Here is an 18038-nt window from a genome sequence, read left to right as displayed (position 1 = left end):
AGGGTAGTGGGGTGTGTGTGTGTGTGTGTGTGTGTGTGTGTACATGGTAACCACTTGAAATGCAGTTTTGGCCTTTCTTTTCCCCGTACGTAGCTTTAACACTGGAAAAATCATGTTATTCCACACTGTCTGACAACATCACATATATATATATTCTGTATTAGGTTGTTCCAGTTGCTTATTAAAGTTATATGATGTCCACACTGAATGAAAAATGAATGTTCTAAATGACAACTTTGGGATCAGGCCCTTAGGCAGCTCAGGGAGGTTTAAGGGGTTTTAAAAAAACTTTAAAATCTCTCCTTGATGTGACTGTCTGGTTTTGACCGTGCAGGTACGTTCGACTGTAAATCTCGCTGTAGTATTTTCTTGCAAAAGCGCATTAATTCATCTGAGGGTGACGCTCCCATTCCAATCCCGCACGGCTGAGAGGGATTCTGGGAAAAGCAGAGGGGGGAAAACGCTGACAATAACTCTGGAATCGTTGGCTATTATCTTGGCTCATTGGCTCAAACGGAGTCAAGCTGCTGCCCTGCAGCCGAGCCAAAACAACCCTGTCCACCTGCCGAGAGAGGGAGAGAGAAACAGTGCGCGTGTGTGTTTGTGTGCGTTTGTGTGCGTTTGTGTGTTAGAGCAAGCCCCCATTCGGCTTTTGGACTCCACAGTGAGCTTTTGGTTCAGAAGCTGCTGGAGAGAGAAGGAGAGGGAGAGAAAGAGAGAGAGATGGGAGGAGACTGGACTCGAGTCCAGCTCGCTCCAACCAACCTCACAAACAATACCATCTCTCTCTCTCTCTCTCACTTTCTATTTTTCACTCAGACGTTTTGCCCTGAGTCACCACAAGCAGCCAGCTCTATTTTTCCTATTATCTCATATTTGTGAAGCCTGGAGACCTTTAGAGGAAAATGGAGGGAGGGCTGGTGAAGAGGAGGAGGAGGAGGAGGAAGAAGGGGGGCGTTTGTGGAAAGAGAGCGAGAGAGAGAGAGAAAGAGAAGGGAGGAAAATAGAGAGAGAGAGCCTGGGCCCTCGGGTGCACAACAAAGGGACCTCTGTGCCAGCGCCAGGCCCAGCCGGGCTCAGAGGAGGGTGGAGGATGAAGGAGGAGAACGAAGACGAGGAGGAGGAGGAGTAGGGCCCACAGGAAAGGGCCCTGGCTTGGGACCCGTGGCCGGCCCTTATATCCCGAAAAACAGGCTCCACATTGACTTGGGCCTTGGCAGCCATGGGGAGGCTCCAGCTACTCCCCCCTTCCTCCTTCGTTCTCCTCTTCCCCCTCCCTCCTCCCTCCTAAACTGAGCAGGGGTCAGCATTGAATAAGCAATTATACAAGCACTGGTGGAGTTTGTCTAAGGCTGCCACCCTGAACACTGAAGTACTGAGATGGAAGGAAGGAGTAAGAGAGAGAGAGAGAGAGAGAGAGCGAATAGAGATGTGTGTGACTTCTGTGGTGAAAACACATTTGCTGGCGGCCATGACAGAGACAGAAAGACTGTGTTCATGTGATGTAAAGATTAGATTATTAAGGTAAATCATGGTCAAACCTCAATCATAACAGGCCTGGATTACTAATCTTTTTTTGAATTTAAACCTATTCCTCTTAATCTGGGTTATACACAGTAAGAGAAAAGAAAATTGGTTAGAGACTGCAAACACACCTGCACATAGACTCACACTCATTATAGCCCCAAGCTGCACTAAACTATGCTATACAAAATTAAAAACTTAATACAGCAGCATTCACTGTTGTAATGAATTCTTGCTGTAGTTTAAATCTAGTTTTTCATTGAGAAAAAAGGGCAAAAAGTAATGTGACTATTTAAATAATATGAGGTAACTTCAGTCTGTTAGTAGTTAAATGTTCCAACTTTTAACAGACTTGATCTTCTACATTATAGAGATGTTCAAACAAACTTCATAAAAGCAGAATTTGGAATACAACTCCTCGCTTATTTACACCCTCTTGATACTGCAGCTTTTGCTTTTCAGTCTGGCGATTCCCCCTCGCACTGATGGCACCAACATACTCCATTACGAAATGATGATGTTGATATTTTGATGATCAATTCATGTCTGGTTGAGCTGGGCCATGTGTCTGGACACATTTTCATCGATTCCTTCTAAAGACGGTCCAATCGTTCCAAAGCGAAGGGGGCCGTGCCAAGATTATGGGCAGTCCAACAAAAAAAACAAAAACAGGAGCACTACATGGCGGCCTGAGAGAGGAGAAAGAGATAGAGGAGATGTATCAAAAAGCTTTTTGTCCAAGCCCACCTCGCACCACCACCTCCGCAAGGTTAGCTGCTAACAGTACCAATTACTGACTTGTTGTTGGGGAGAACAGCGCTTGGCAACAGTTGCCTCGGTGGCCGGGCCTCTATGTAAACACTAAAATCCCTCTCCTCCTCCTCCCCATCTCCCTCCTCCTCCTTACTTTCTAGCCCCCTCCAAGTGCTCCCTGTCTCCCACTGACGCAGAGCACCATGGCGAGAATATATATATATATATATATATATATATATATATATATAAAAATATATAATGTGTGTGTCCCATCGGTCTCAATGTCCGTAGTGACTTTTAAGTCAGAAGCTGCTCCAACTTTAGTTTTTAATAAACACCCAGACCAGTAGGCAGACTAGACACACACACACACATACACACACACACAAGCTGAAAGTAGTTGGCACGCACTCACACGCAGAGCTACATGACATCGAGAGTGAAGAGACAGTTATTCACCTTGCAAAGTGAGTTAAGTTTTTGGGTGTAGCGACAAGGGACATATGGTCCTCCCCTAAAGTACTGTGACAATCACAGACGCGTCTCTAAACACATTTCGGGGCGACACACCTGTTAACGGAAAATGGCAAAAAACACACACACACACAGCACATCACTTGCCAAATCACCTAAAGACTAACCGGGGCGGGGGCTTTATTTTTGTCTATTTAATGCGAGATGTAGTTTTATAAATGAGCTTTTTTTCCCCTCTCATGTAAATGTGAGGCCACTGTGCTGTGAAAAAAATCTAAAAAGAAGTAATTAAACTCACAAAACAACAGATGTAGTGGGATCTTTTTTTTCTCCATTCTAATATTAGGGATGTATGGATGTATAGCAACACGTTTCCATTAAGTGTGACGTTCTAAGAATAGGCCACAGCACATAAAGAGAACATTTACAAAGGTGTCAGTCAACAATTTAATAAATTGAAAATCCATTTATCTGAATACAGAGTTCTGCCCTTCACTCCACTGCCTTTCCCTAACAGATGGTGTTGTGGGTGCTTATGTCCAATTTGATTTGAACCAAACCCTCAGCCAATTTTTACACTGGCATGAAATCTCAGCGAGCCAGATCCACACACTGGCAGTCAGAAATAGCAGCGGAGAGGGCGCGACATTGTGAAAGAACGATGAAGGGCAAAATCTGGAGCGACATTCGAGAAAGTCGCAGAAAAACTTTCCTTGTTGTCTCATTCTGCTTGTGTGTGTGTTTTTTTCTCCTTCTTCTCCTCTCCCCTCCTCTGCATGTTGTGTTTGTGCCGAGCCGGAGAAATTAGCGATGCTATCTTAATGCTGTGTTTTTGCGGGACACAGAGAAACGTTCCTTTCACACAGACACACACACACCATTTTCCCAATTGCCTCTGTGACCTCCATTATCATTAAATGGTGTTTGATAGCATCTAGACATTTGAATCCGCTGCGGACTAATTCAGCTCGGCCCCTGATAGCCGCTGCCACTGCACCTTATTAGAGACAAGCTATGGGACCGAACATAGATCCCATTTTCATTTTACTGCCTCATACTTTACAGGCTGAAGAGACCAAGTGTCAACTGTGGTACTGATAACCACCAAATACTGCCAGCTAATTGCCTGGTTAACAAACAGAGCCTCATGAGGGACCTTTGTATAGATAATAGAGGTTCACATGCAACAATGGTTCGTGCTGTATTCAAAACTCAGTGTATTCACTGAGGAGCCTTTGAAAAGCTGCTCTGACAAGTATATTGTATCCTGGTACTGCTGTCAGGTGTAAACCTTTGTTTTTCCTGAAAGTAACATTTTAAAACAGTAAGAAAAGCATCTTTTTACTTTACAGTTTTTAGCTGTGCAAAAGGCCAAATAACTCTCTCAACCAACATAGGATCATGACGTAATCAACTAAACCATAAAAATCACTTAAATTATTTACTTGCAGATCCAAATGTAAATTATAGACTCTTGACATCTTAGGTTTCAGGGAAAAATCTGACATATATTATATCATATAATATATTTACATATATTCAATGACCTGTGAATCAACCAATCACAAGCCAAAAAAAAGAAAGTCTGCAAATTCTGCCTGCTCAACCTGATGTCAGAGTGACGAGAGGGTTAAATAGTCAGGGCCCGGCACTCTTTTAATGCATGCACATCTCTCCCTGTCAAAAGCATCCTGTTGAAGTAGGCCAAGGCATGTGTATCGGTGTGTAACTGTGTGTGTGTCGTACACAGTGGCTTAGGCTGCTGTAATGGAAAATGACACTTGCAATCTGTCTCGTGGCAATAACCCCTCTTCAGTGCTCTTGTCTCCACTCAACACACACACATGCACACATGCACACTCAATGTCTCTGTCACGGCAGCAGCCCCCGGGCCGTCCTTGTCACTGCACAGCTTTATTGCATCACTTTAACGTGACAACAAAAGAAGACATTGTGCATTGGGCCTGCTGTGTATAGGAGAGGAACGGACCCACGCATTAACTAGGCGACAGACAGGCGGAGATCATGTACACACACGCACACACACACACACACACACTCAGAGTGCAGCGTTTTCTCTTGTGAGTCGTGACATTTTTCGTCTGCCTGTCAAAGCAATGACAGACAGACAGACAGAACAGCAAGACACTCCTGACACACTAATGTTGCTTTGCATGCTGGAAGCCTATTCAAACAGGACTGAGCTGTGACTTTAACCTCCCCTGCGCTTGTGTGTGTGTGTGTGTGTGTGTGTGTGCATGGAAGACTGATGGGTAAAGACTGTTATTTTTGATGCTATCATCGTTTTGGCCTTGTGTTGGCTGTTTGATTGACAGTTGGCTTAGCTTTAGAGTGGCTTTGCTTTGCCGGACGGCGGAGGCGGGACCCGCCTATTCCAGTTAACGTGGATGCTGTTGACAAGCACAAACAGACGCACACACTTCTCCCTCTGTTTATGCGTCTGTTTGAGTCTTGATATCCGTCACTGTCTCTTTTTGTCTTTCTTCTCTATGTGTGAATGTCTGTTCCATCTGTGAGTCGATCGGTCTGATACAGAGCGCGTTGTAAAGTCTTAAGAATAGCCCACATTGTCCTGTGTGCTGCTCAAAGATAGGGCGACAGACATGTGAGAACCATTAGACCAATGGTAACAACAGTCCAAACAGCACAGGAATGCTCTGCTGACTAGCGTGTGTGTGTGTGTGTGTGTGTGTGTGTGTGCGTGCGTGCGTGCCTGACCTGTTGGAGCCTTACGAGTCACTGTGCTCCAATTATTTGCTCACCTCGCCGTCTCTCCCTCTAAATCTTTTCCTACTCCCTTATTTTTCCTGGAAAGATCACATCGTTTTTAGGTGCAGAAAAAAAAAAACTTTGATTGGTTGATGAGATTTGCCTCGTCAATAATGGCTGATGCTGCTGGTTAGGTCACATTTAGATCACTTAGCCATCTGTGGCCAACAAATAGGAAGGGTAGAACTAAATGACAACACCAGAGAGGTTGAAAGCAAATACTTGAATTGATAACTTAGCTCCTAAATTTTACTTTTTTTATATGAAAAATTTACTTTTTTTCATGAATAAAAATACACATGACTGAATAAAAGTTGAACCTCTATCTGATAAAAATAGGCTTAAAAGGGGAACACCACCCATTTGACACAAAAAGCTTAGTTTACTTGTGAAAAGGAGTACTACACAGCAAATGAAAACAGTTGGAGGGAGTTTGAAAAAATAACACTGATGATGTCATGGTGATGTCATCAGGGTTATCTCGGCCCGGCTTGAGACTCAAACCTCTTAACACAAAGCCAGCATTAGAAAGTGGAAGTGTGGGGTTTGAGTCGACAGGGAGGGCCTAATAAAATATGCAACTGAGATGTATGATGGGAAATGTAGGAACAAGTGTGTTTGGTTCTGGGGGCAGATTGGTCAGAAGTCAGAATATCTCGGTCGCCTACAGATTCAAGATTAATATGGCTTTAACTCACTGGAGCAGCTCCAAAGTTCAGCCAGCACATTTAAATTTGATATGTTCGAAGTCTAAATTTGATTGGCATATCTACCAAAACACTAATTAAAAGATAAATGCTCACAACATTGGAAATATTTATATATTTATTTAATAAGTAATAAATTATTAGGATCCTTATCAAATCAAGCTTGGCTTTTCTATTAACCATCCATCCATCCATCCATCCCATCCATCGTCAACCGCTTATCCTGCATACAGGGTCGCAGGGGGCTTAAGCCCTTTTCTATTAACATATTATTTTATTATATCAATCCTGTGTTAATCTGATCATTCATCTCTTTATTAGAACAAACAGTTCAGTTACACTTACATTGACTCTATTGAGAAATATCATATGAGTTTAGATTTCAACTCCTCTCAGACACAGTTCCTTGCATCAGCACTCCTTTTCTTCCTGAACATTCCTGTGGGTCTTTGACCGTCTCTTCCTCCTCCCCCCACAATTCCTCCGACAAGACATCCATGACTCTTTGAGTGGGCTAATTGTCTTAACAACGCGACTGGAGACTACAGTGGGACATGATAACCTTGGCTATAACCACGTTAGCGTAATTAAACAAACCAACAAAATGGACGAGGATGGCATGATTTACAGTAAACCAGGGCGAAATCCACTGGTTAAGTGGGCTTAAAATCCTGCGTACGACTGTGTTTTCACATAGTAAACTGATATGGGAGTTGGTGGGGGGAGGTTGAGCTAGACAGAGGGCTCAATGTTACAGAGTGTGTTGGGTGTGTGTGTTTTTGGGAGTGAGAGTGTGTCAGAGAAACCGACATGACCTAACAAACAAGTGTCCAGTGTCTTCGCGTGGACGGCTCCTTGAACCAGCATCACAAGACTGTCTAGTGTGAAGCTTGCAAACAAACATGAGTTCAGTTTGAGAGAGAGAGAGAGAGAGAGAGAGAGAGAGAGAGAGAGAGGGAGAAAAAAAAAGAGAAAGCCAAAGACAGACACCAAGAGAGAGAAAGAGATAAAGATAGATAAAAAATTTGCCAGAAGGAAAAGATGGACAGTGGAATGTTTCCCCTGATACTTTGTGTCTATGAATGTGTTTGGACCCAGATACCAGCAGCACCACTCCGAAGCCCACTATCCACCATCTGACACAAACACACAAACACGCACTCACGCACGGGAAGAAAGCTTGCAAACTCCACCCACATCTAAAGGAGCCTTAAATAGCGCTGTTACACACCACTTCACACCGCTGATCATTGATATTCATAGTTAATCATCATTTTACTCACAAATTTCAAAAATAAGGATTCACATTCTAAATTTAAGCAACCGTCGGGCGGAAAAGGGCTGTGAGCGTAGGAAGGGCATCTTTGCCATAAAAATGCTGACGCATGCAGACACACACACACGCACACACACACAGATGTATAAGGTGAACGTTTTATGGTAACACTTTAGCAGGGAATCAGGGAGAGACGAGGACAGTACAAAACTCCTGTCAGGTGTACATTTGTGCGCACATTGCCTACAGACAGGGCAGGATGTATGTTTTGGAAAAAAGAAAGGAACAAGTGAGTGTGAGCAGGGTAAGGAGGAACAAGGGGAGGGGGGGTGGAGGTGAAGAGGTAGAAAGCATGTTGCCTTGGGGATGGAGAGTTCTTCCAACAGTAAACACAGTTACAGACCAAGCTAATATAAACAAGCCTTACTGGAGGTTTACTCACAGAATACAGAGGCAAACCCATCCTATTACGGAAAACGTGTTGTAATACGTGAACAAAAACCTTGATGAAATGAAATGTTAGTTTTGTCTGTTCAACGCCCTCATTTTTCAAACTTTGTGCTCCCATTTTATAATGCAGGTTTTCTGTCAAATATTTGTCTTCAGGTTTATTTTCCTTGACTTTAAAAAGCTTCTCCAGAGCCACAGAAGACATTACACAACTAGGTTCACAGGCTGACTAGTTGTCTCCATGACCTTTATATGTAAAATCGATGGAGTGTCTCTTGATTTAAAATGTTTAACTTATTGAAATTATTTCAAAAACGTCTCCACAATCTCTGCCATCTTTATAAAAAAAAAATATATACTAGGTCTGTCTAGGTGAATCTATTGCAACTCTGAATACAGTATGTGTTAATGATTGCTGTAGTATCATGTCATAATGTTCTTTTATACCCACTGACTCTGATGTTTTGGAGAGGCTACAGAAACACACACCTGGGTTATAGACAAGACTGGTGTACAGCAGCTGATTTGCTTTGTCGGTTTTACAATGAGCCAAGAGGCCCTGTGTTTGTGTGTGTGTGTGTGTGTGTACATGTCTACATCACCCTGTGTGTGCACGCTTGCATCTGAGTGTGCGTATGTTTGGATGTTCGAATCGAATATGTGTGTGCATGTGTGTGTGTGTGTGTGTGTGTGTGTAGGTGACAGCTCCAGCCCCAAACTGACTGGCATCTGGCGGTGGCAGTTGTTTTAACAGCTGAGCTGACAGCATTAATCCGAACGCACCCAAATCAAAAGGAGACAACACCTGTTCACTGCTCCTGAGCCCAGCCGAGTAAGAGACGAGAGGGAGGGAGGGAGGAGGGAGAGAAAGACGGAAAGCAAAGTATGAATGGAGGCAGTGAAAGAGATGGAGAGGGAGTGATTAGAAGCAGGTGGAGAGAGTGACAGGGACCAAAGGGAGGAAGGAGGAGAAGGATGGAGGGAAGGTGGCAGGGGAGAGAAATAGAAGCGAGGATAAGGCAAGGGTGGAAAGCTAGAGATGAGAGGCAGAAAAGAGCGAGAAGAGGGAAGGATGAGGTGGGGGAAAGGAGGAGAAGGGGGAGGGGGTGATGAGAGCGGGCATGCTGCCAGGCAACACACACACAGCACTCTTTCCCCTGAGCGAAGCGGAAAGGGGCAGTGGGCCAAACGAGGAGGGAGGGGTGAAAATAGAGGGAAGGGAGGGGAAAGGTGAATGCATGGATAGAAGGATCCCACAGGGAGAGAGAGACAGAGAGAGAGAGAAGAGATGTGGGGAGGGCAGGCAGGGAGACAGAGAAATAGAGCAGCGATCTATCCAGAGGAGCATCAGAGCACTGACATGAGTGGCTGGTGATGGCCGGTCTGCTAGCCAAGGAGCAGCGAAAGAAAAGAATGCAGCAGGAGTGAAGGGGTGGGGGGGGAGAGGGGTTGCTGGAGATGCTTGTCTCCCAACATCTGGCTCAAATAAGGCCGCGCCGTGCTGTGGGCTCAGGGTCGCGACCCCTGAGGCTGACAACACAGACAACACCACTTCATCAGCAGGACCCGCCCTCTGACCAGCAAGCCAGGGGTTAATTAATATAGACCCTGTGGCTTCAAAGACTGACACAGGGACTGGGTGACGGACTGACTGAGTGACTGGCTCTCAGGCTGACTGAATGGGGGTCAAGGTAGCTACAAGACAGAGTAGACGAGTGGCTGACTTCTTGGCAAGCTGGCTGACACACTGTAGCACAGGCTTCCTTGACTGCTGACATATTCAAACACTGGGCGACTGAGCATGTAGCTGACTGGCTTGTTGCTCTATGAATGACTGAAGTGCTAAAGCTGCACAACAGTATGCACGCCACCTTAATATCTGTCATGTAAGAGGAAGCGGAAACAACAAAGGGTGGCCCGTGGGTGGTGATTACGTGGATTGCTGGCATGTGTCCATTCGCTATCCCTGATGCATCATGGGTAGCTGTGGCTCGCCCGTCAGGTCACACAGGTTGGTGTGTGTTCGTCATCATGAGTGGGGAGATGTGCATATGCGTGTTTTTACCGTGTGTGCAGACAACTAACAAAAGCTAAGCAGTGATGCACGCCAATCCCACGTCTCCACTCTTTAACTCCATGGTAGGCTCTAAAATCCTGTGCCGGACTCTGCTGACATGAGTGACTACAGCTCTGATGCTTTCACATGGAGCTGAGATGTCGAATCGTGCTAAGCAGATTGTGCTACTTTGCACACAAGCCTACATGGATTATACAGGGGAAACTAGGGTATAGTTTCCGCCACAGATATTAACATGCAGTATATGCATTTAAGGCACACACCAACCTGCCTATATGTATACTATATAAAAATAGTATATACTGTAAGTACGCACATCTCCAGCAAAAATAGTAACAGCCAATAATGATAATGCATACTGTAGATGCACATTTGCATGACAAGAGGTAAAGTCAATCTCACTTTTATCTGGAGGAGCCAAGAAATTTGCTTGAATATGATGATATTGTCTTGTCTTTATCCTGGTTGATTTACTTTGATTTTGTTTTACTAAATAAAAAATCTTATCTTTAGGGCTAATTCCTGTACTGGTTTCTGGTTCCTGTTGATATTGATTCATGGAACACACATTAACATATAAGAAACTAACCAACCTAGAGAGTCTTTAAGTAGGTGCATGGAAGTTCAGCTGAACATGCATACAATTCAACATATATAAGGAATAATATTCCAAATAATCAATAATGAATAAATAATGAATGAAGATTAACTTTAAATGGAGGAGTTTCTTCCACTGGAAATTAACAAATTCTTCAAAACTCAAAACAGCTTTATAAATAAGCACTATTTAAAATTACATATTTTTTCCCAGAAAACTTCCAAGGAAAGTATTAGGAAATTATGGAAAATCTGTAAAATAAAGCGTTACCAATTGTTCTACTTGATGCCGCAAAACACGACAAAAAAAAAAACAAACTATAAAAAGATGTGTTATTACTTAACACTTACTTACTTAAATTCTAAATCCCGCCTATTTCGCCCTTTATTTAAAGTTAACTTAGAAATGCCTCCTTGCACAAACACTCTAACATTTGCATGCTAATAGAAATGCGTGCAAAGCTCGCAGCAAGTGATAGTTTTTTAAATCTTGCTGTGGCACAATGTCAAGATGAAAAGTCAAGCATTTCATTCCAAAATGCGACATCCACCTACTCACAAAGTGACTGCTGGAATGCCAGTAAAACTACTTAATGGAAAATTGTTGAAGTTGTCTGCTAACTTTACAATTCTTCTAACAAAGTCCAAATGTTTGAGCAGGGAGTCATCTGGCCTTTTGAAAACTGGTTGAACTCCAAGCAATAATTCCTTTCTACAATGTTTCTCAGAGTTTTTTTTGTTGCTTAAGTAACCCAATGAAAAATTTTAAGATTTTTCAGCTGTATTTCATATCCTTTTGATAACGTAATTGAGGGACAAATGAAAGTCGGTGCACTTTACTCAAAACTCATTCATCTTGCAGCCATTTTGCAGCATAAAAACATTCCTCCGTCTCTCCATGGGAATAGGAGAAAAGACCAAGAAAGGAAAATCACCGAAAAGGAAAGAAAACAACAACAGGGCGTGCAAATGAAGAGAGTTTATGAGAAAGCTGAATAGATAAATCATGGATTCCACTGATTTGGTCATGGGACATGGCGCTGAATGGAAGTGAATGGGTGGATGCCAAAACACTGGGGCCTGTCTAATATTTGGGTGTCGGTGACAGGAAGCCTTTTATGTGGGAAAGTCTGACTCACACAAATGCACACTTGCACACCCACACATCTTCATATGTTATGTATGACACACAGGAAGTGCACAAATACCTTCCTAATGTGAATAAATACACACAAACCCCCCTACCTGCCCCATTACCAGGTATCATTACACACACAAAAACTCACACATGTACACAATGTACTGTAGGACAGTCAAATTGTGGGTAGTTCACAATAGCTGAGCTGTGGAAGCCCTGACTGATTCATGAACCTCAGGCCTTTGTCCTTAACTTAATGCCACGCCGGGAGGCCAATAACACACAGACACACATACACACCATCGGAAAACCGCAGGACCCTCTCTCCTCTCTCTAAGCCCCTTTATGTTCATGTATCAGACAAAAGCTGGGGCACTGCTTTTCTTGCAAAACACACACACACACACACACACACACACGCACACTATTCATCTCCTTAATATCGCTCATCTGGACTAGGAAGAATGGTAGAAAGGAGTTTCATCCCCACTGATTGTCCCGTGCAAGGCTGGGGAGAGAATGCCACGTTGAAAAGCAGACGCAAAACAATTCAATAAGAAAAGTGACTTGAATGCGCCTTTCATCGAGCCAACAATGGCCGGCCCTACAATAGGCCTCAGGTTCGCCCCATGACGTTGCCTGTTTCTCATGCCGCAAAAGAAAAAAAAACAAAAACAGAATTGACTCGATTTGAATTGTGAGCCATGTCCATGATGATTTCTCCCCCGTCTACCACAAACGCTCTGAAGTTAACTGACACAATGACACTCGGATAACTGGAAAGAATGATAAATAAGAAGGAACTGGTTTCCTTAGATAAGAAACATGAACCGTAACTCTTTGCCTGCTTCAAAGTGAGTTTTATTTGTGCAGAAGGATGCCATTTCTTTTTCAATATTGTGATCTTTCTAAGCAGAAAGTGTTTGAATTTCACCACTGAAGGTTTTCTTTTTCTCTGCCGTGTCTCGGGATAGGAGGAGTAGCATAAAAACACAAGACATGGAGTTCAAATCTCCTTAGTAAGAGGTTCAAGGCAGAGTTAGCCTCATAAGCATGATGACAACTTCTCTTTAGCGAATGCTGACCGCGTATTTACAAGCCCTTAATTGGCGAACAGGAGGGCAAAATCCTGCTTTTTCTCACTCGCCTGAACTTTCTCTTGCGCTCGTAGTGAATAATAATTTAAAAAAAAACTATTCTCTCTTTCAGCCACCCCCTCTGTTTCGTTTCATTTGCCTTCCTTTTCACGGTGCGAGAAGAATGATTGCGACAAACAATGGTGGTGAGAGTCCTGCTGCACTTCATGTTAATTTATACAACTAACTAATTACCAGCAGAGGGTGGAAATCACATAAAGACATTCGCTCGCTCCCACGCTAGGACTGTGAACCTGCTGCTGTATGTGTGATTATGCGTATGTATGCGCATTGTAGTCAACTTCAACAAATTCCCACTAGGGATTTGTGCCTAAAAGTAGCAGGTCCATGTGGTGACTTGCAAGGTTTGTATATGCCATTGTTTATGTTTATAGTATGTGTGTGTGTGTGTGTGTGTGTGTGTGTGTGTGTGTGTGTGTGTTTGACATAACCCCCCAGATAGCAGAGCAGTAGAAGGATTAAGTAAACTGAATGAGGTGGTGGACTGATGGACGGATGAACGAGAGACTGCCTCGATCCCTCCACTTCTCCAGCTCTTTTTTTCCCCTCCCTTTCTTTCTCTCTCCCCTTCTTCTTTGGAGAATGTATCCGCCCTTCCCATTGTCACCCATTGGAGTGTACGGAGGCGTGAGGGAGCTCCGGCCACTGTGTGCTTGTGTGGCACAATGGCCGTGCCTAAGTGCTGTCCTATAAAATGCCTCAGTGCTCTCTAAAAGCAAGGCCCGGATTCCCTCCCTGCCTTGAAAGTAGATGAAGTGCTGTGTGTGCATGTGTAAGCATGTGTTTGTGTGTATTGTGTGACATCTGTCATTGACTTGACATTTTCAGTATGGAAACCAGTGCCTTGGAGCAGCGAGTACGCTCTGCCATAAAACCACCATTCTGGTTGACCTCAAGGTTGCCAGCAGGGCTGTAAACCTGCACGCGGTGGGTGAGCGTGAGGCTGTGCATAGATGAGTGTGTCTCTTGTTTGCCTGCAAGTGTGGCCAGATCAAGTCTGTAAGGTACTGAGGCCAGGTCTGACCCTAGGGCTGTACCCTGGCTCAGTAAAACAACAAGAATATTGTAATTTGTTGGCCCCAATGATGTCACTGACACAAAAGGCAGGTGACCACCAAAGCCACACAATCAAGCTGATGCAAAATTGTTTACAGAATTAAGTTATCTGTCATACCTATAGCTACCATTCTGTCAAACTAGGTGTTGGTTTACAAGAAAGTGGGCAGAGTGTTGTGTGTGTTCTTCTTTTATGGTAGGACATCACAATTATTAAAATCAGACATTAACCGTCTTAACAATCACATTGTTGACACTGGGACGCCATGTGAATGTGAGGAGTACTGATGGATTTGGCTGCTGTCCTGAAGTAAAAAGCAAAACTTAATTTAAAAAATGTTTAATTTAAAGATGTGTTGCATTGTGAACTGCACCTCCTCAAGCCATTTAGCGATGTCTAAGTTAAGGTGAAATCTGCTAAAAACATGTACAGTAGGTTCACTCAGTCAAGACACAATTCTAGTTGGTGTTTATTCCTGTTTACTGCAGAGGTTACACCAAGAAAAAAAAAACAGAAAACATAATAAGTCCCCAGAGGCCATGAAGCCCCAGTGACGGGTAGCTGTAGCTGGGTAGCAGAGGGTCAACAGACGGGTCCGGAGATGGAGCTCAGCTGGCACTTCGTGTGTGCCACTTACAGTCAAAGCTGCCATAGAGAGAGCGAAGGAGCAAAAGGAGAGGAGAGGAGGAATGAGGCTGAGTGTCTGGTGAAAGTCCAGGGCAGGCACCACTCCAGGGGCCGTGAGGAACATCTGTGCCCCATTTAGTGATGTTTCTCCTCCTTTTAATTTCCCTCTTTTTTCTTCTCTTTCATTTTTCCAGTTCATAATCTATCTATCTATCTATCTATCTTCTAATGTGTATGTTTCTTTTACCACTGCTGGGCTAATAGATTATCATTGGGCCTTGCTCTGCGGCACAGAGGTTTCAGAGGGCTAAATGGCGAGTCCAAGGGAACTGTCCACGGGTGTGTGTGTGTGTTCAGCTGTACAGGTGTGTGTGTGCGCGCTTGTTCGCGCAGCCATCTCTCTCTCGGGTTTTAGCACCGGCTCTCCTCTCGACCCTGCGCCTCCTGTGACGCTCTGCACTCTGCTCGCATTATTCCACGTAATGACAAACGCACACACTCCAGCACGAGCCGCTCGCCCGGCGGCCTCTCACCTCGACCCCAGGCACACACACATGAACACACACACACGCAAAGCAGTGTCATGGCATTTTTATCACCGCTCTTCCTGCCGGTCGCTCCTGAAGAATTCATTAAAGACAGCGGCTAGCGGTTTGTGTGTGCATCTGCACATATATGTACTGGAGCGTGCGTGCGTGTGTGAGAGCGAGTGTGTATCTCCAGGGTAGCAGGTGGCCGGTGGGGTAAGACAGGAGATGAATGGAGAGAGCAGGAGAGCGGTGGAGCATGGTTGGGCCAGGCCATGGGGGACAATATGGCTAGTCATTTATTAGAGGCCAACACACACACTCAAACACCTTGCATGCATGCAGCCAAATACAATACTTCCCATAAAACACACTTGTGCACACACATTCTGTCACAAATACATATGCAAATGCACCTACACAAGTTTATATGCTCCCAAAGGCTTAAACAGCACACACATGCACGCACACACACACACACACACACACACACACACACACACACACACACACACACTGACCTAGTATCTACCACTTTCCATTCATCTAGCCTAAGTAGAGCAACACTAGCCACTGACACAAAACTATATCTTTCGAACTTAAGCCATACTTGTGTGTGACTGTCTGTGTGTGTGTGTGTGTGTGTGTCGTCTAGCTCAGGGCTTGCCTTCGTTAAGTCAAGCTTCTCATTCTGTTTCGAGATGTTTATCGTTTCTGACCCATTTCGTGTCTTTGGCCCGTCGTTCACATCCCTCCTGGTGTTAATGTTCCTACGCTCTAAATGTGTGTGTGTGTGTGTGTGTGTGTGTGTGTGTGTGTGTGTCATTGATCCAGCTGGAAGCAGTGTACGAGCGTGTGTGCGAGAGAGAGAGAGAGAGAGACAGAGAGAGCAGTAATATTCCAGGCCTTTCATAATGATTAAAGCCTTCATTAAATTTTCATCCCAACCTGCTGTTTGCTGCTAATGGCCTTTGTGAGCCACACAGCCAAACAATAGCAAGCCGGGCACAGAAAAGGGATTTCTATCTCGCGTTCAATAACGCCCCTCGTCGTTTCTTTCTCCCCCCTCCCTCTCCATTTGCCTCTGCCTCTCTTCATCTTTTCTCAGCATCCCTTTTCTTCCTTTACCCTCTTTTCTTTCTTCTTTTCTCTCTTGCTTGGCCTGGGTTCTTGTGTGTGTGTGTGTGTGTGTGCACGCTGGGTCTGGAGGCGCTGAGGCCTTTTGTTAGCGCGTTTCATTTAAACGTAGGGCAGATAATGCTCCGGGTTGGTTTGGATGCCGCACCACTGTGGCACTCTGCTAATGGGGTCTGTGAAGACACTGCTCTTTCTCTCCTTCACTCTTCTCTCCTTCTGTCTTTCCTTTCCCCTCTCTCTAACCACCCCCCCACGCTGGCTGACTCATAAAGATCCATTATTGTTGTTTTTTTCCTGTGCAGCCAGTTCATGAGGTCTAGTGAAGCAGCGAACAACCCAAAACACACCTCAATTACAGCTCAGCTCGACAAACAGCCCAGTTTTTTCTTTCTTTCTCTCTCTTTTTTAATATAAAATGTGCCACAACAGGCCTCTCTATTGACTGGAATAAAAACAACCAGACGGTGAGAGCTGACCAGCAGCCTCGGACGCTTTGAAAACCTTACAGAAAAGCCTGGAAAATAAGGTTAGTACATCGCAGCTTGAATTAAAAGCCTGTTGATGTACTGTCGGAACACAAACACATGAACATCTACACTTAAAAGACAAATACACGCTGAGCTGCTGCACTGTTCTTTCACCTTTTGGGCACGGTGTTGTTTGAGGCTGCATACAGTTAAGATATGTTTGAATAGAAATCGACAGTAGAGGATTTATAAGCTAAAGGTAAATTTGGAGAGGTATAAAAACATCTAGTGGTTTTTGTAGCATGCATCTGCTTTAGAGGTCGTCACTGATCCACTTGGTTCTAAGGAATCAAACCTACCTGGGACCCAAGTTGGAACCGGTCCCTGTTAAGTCTATGTGTATCTGTGTGTCATTATGTCCAATACCTGAGTGAATCCAAATGAATTTTTGTGTACTTAGTATCAGCTCTGATCACCTGGGTTGTCTTTGAAGCATATAAACAAATTATTTTTGGATTTAGTGAAATTTGTTCCAATGGACATTGTTTCCTTTGAATTGCTTATGTCTTAAAAAAAATGTAGGCACATTGGTTTTAGGTAGGTTTACCACGGGTACATTTTGGATCCATGCAGACCTCTAATGTGCTTTGCTTAAGTGCCCTTGAGCAAGTCGGTGAATCCCTACCAGCTTCAGGTACTTGTTTTGAAACTGACAGATCTTTCTGTGTAGCACACGAAAGATACCTCCACCAATATGGCACAATGTTATTTATATTACCCCATCAGATGGACACCTGTTGGTAATCTGCTTATCACATTATGACTATCACATGCATATCATAGTGACTTAAGGCCCCATTTATCTGCCCAAATGGAAATTGGAGTTGGCCATGGGCTAATTTTATCTCCTGACTCCAACGGTTAGCCCACAGCAAAACTTGAGAATGAAATGTGGGGGCTAATCGAGCTAAGATATGTAGCCCTGGGCAAAAATCTGGTTGAGTCTCTTCAACAGTGTGTAAAATCTTTATCTGAGCGCTGGGACAGCATTATCCAAAAGATTACAAAGGTAGAAGGACAGGCGGTATGATGAATTTAACCCTCACTGATTATTTAGCAGAAGCCAATCCGAATGTCAGTGTCCCGTCCCTTGAAATAAAAGCCTTGAAACATTTGGAGAGTTGTTAAGATATCAAGCTTTTCACACACTACACATGCATACACACACACACACACACACACACACACAAGAACCCATGCATGCACAGACACACGTA

The 18038-nt window shown here is 44.1% G+C and overlaps 1 protein-coding gene across 1 annotated transcript in view; it reads right to left on the bottom strand.

The window, feature by feature from the left end:
* Positions 1-18038, bottom strand: part of sox5 (SRY-box transcription factor 5) — a 90440-nt gene that overhangs the window by 52214 nt on the left and 20188 nt on the right.

Source organism: Micropterus salmoides, unplaced genomic scaffold (assembly GCF_014851395.1).
Source record: "Micropterus salmoides isolate LMB-PRFRI ecotype aquatic unplaced genomic scaffold, ASM1485139v1 Ms_hic_scaffold_23, whole genome shotgun sequence".
Classification (NCBI taxonomy): domain Eukaryota; kingdom Metazoa; phylum Chordata; class Actinopteri; order Centrarchiformes; family Centrarchidae; genus Micropterus; species Micropterus salmoides.
This window is presented reverse-complemented; position numbering and strand designations above follow the sequence as displayed.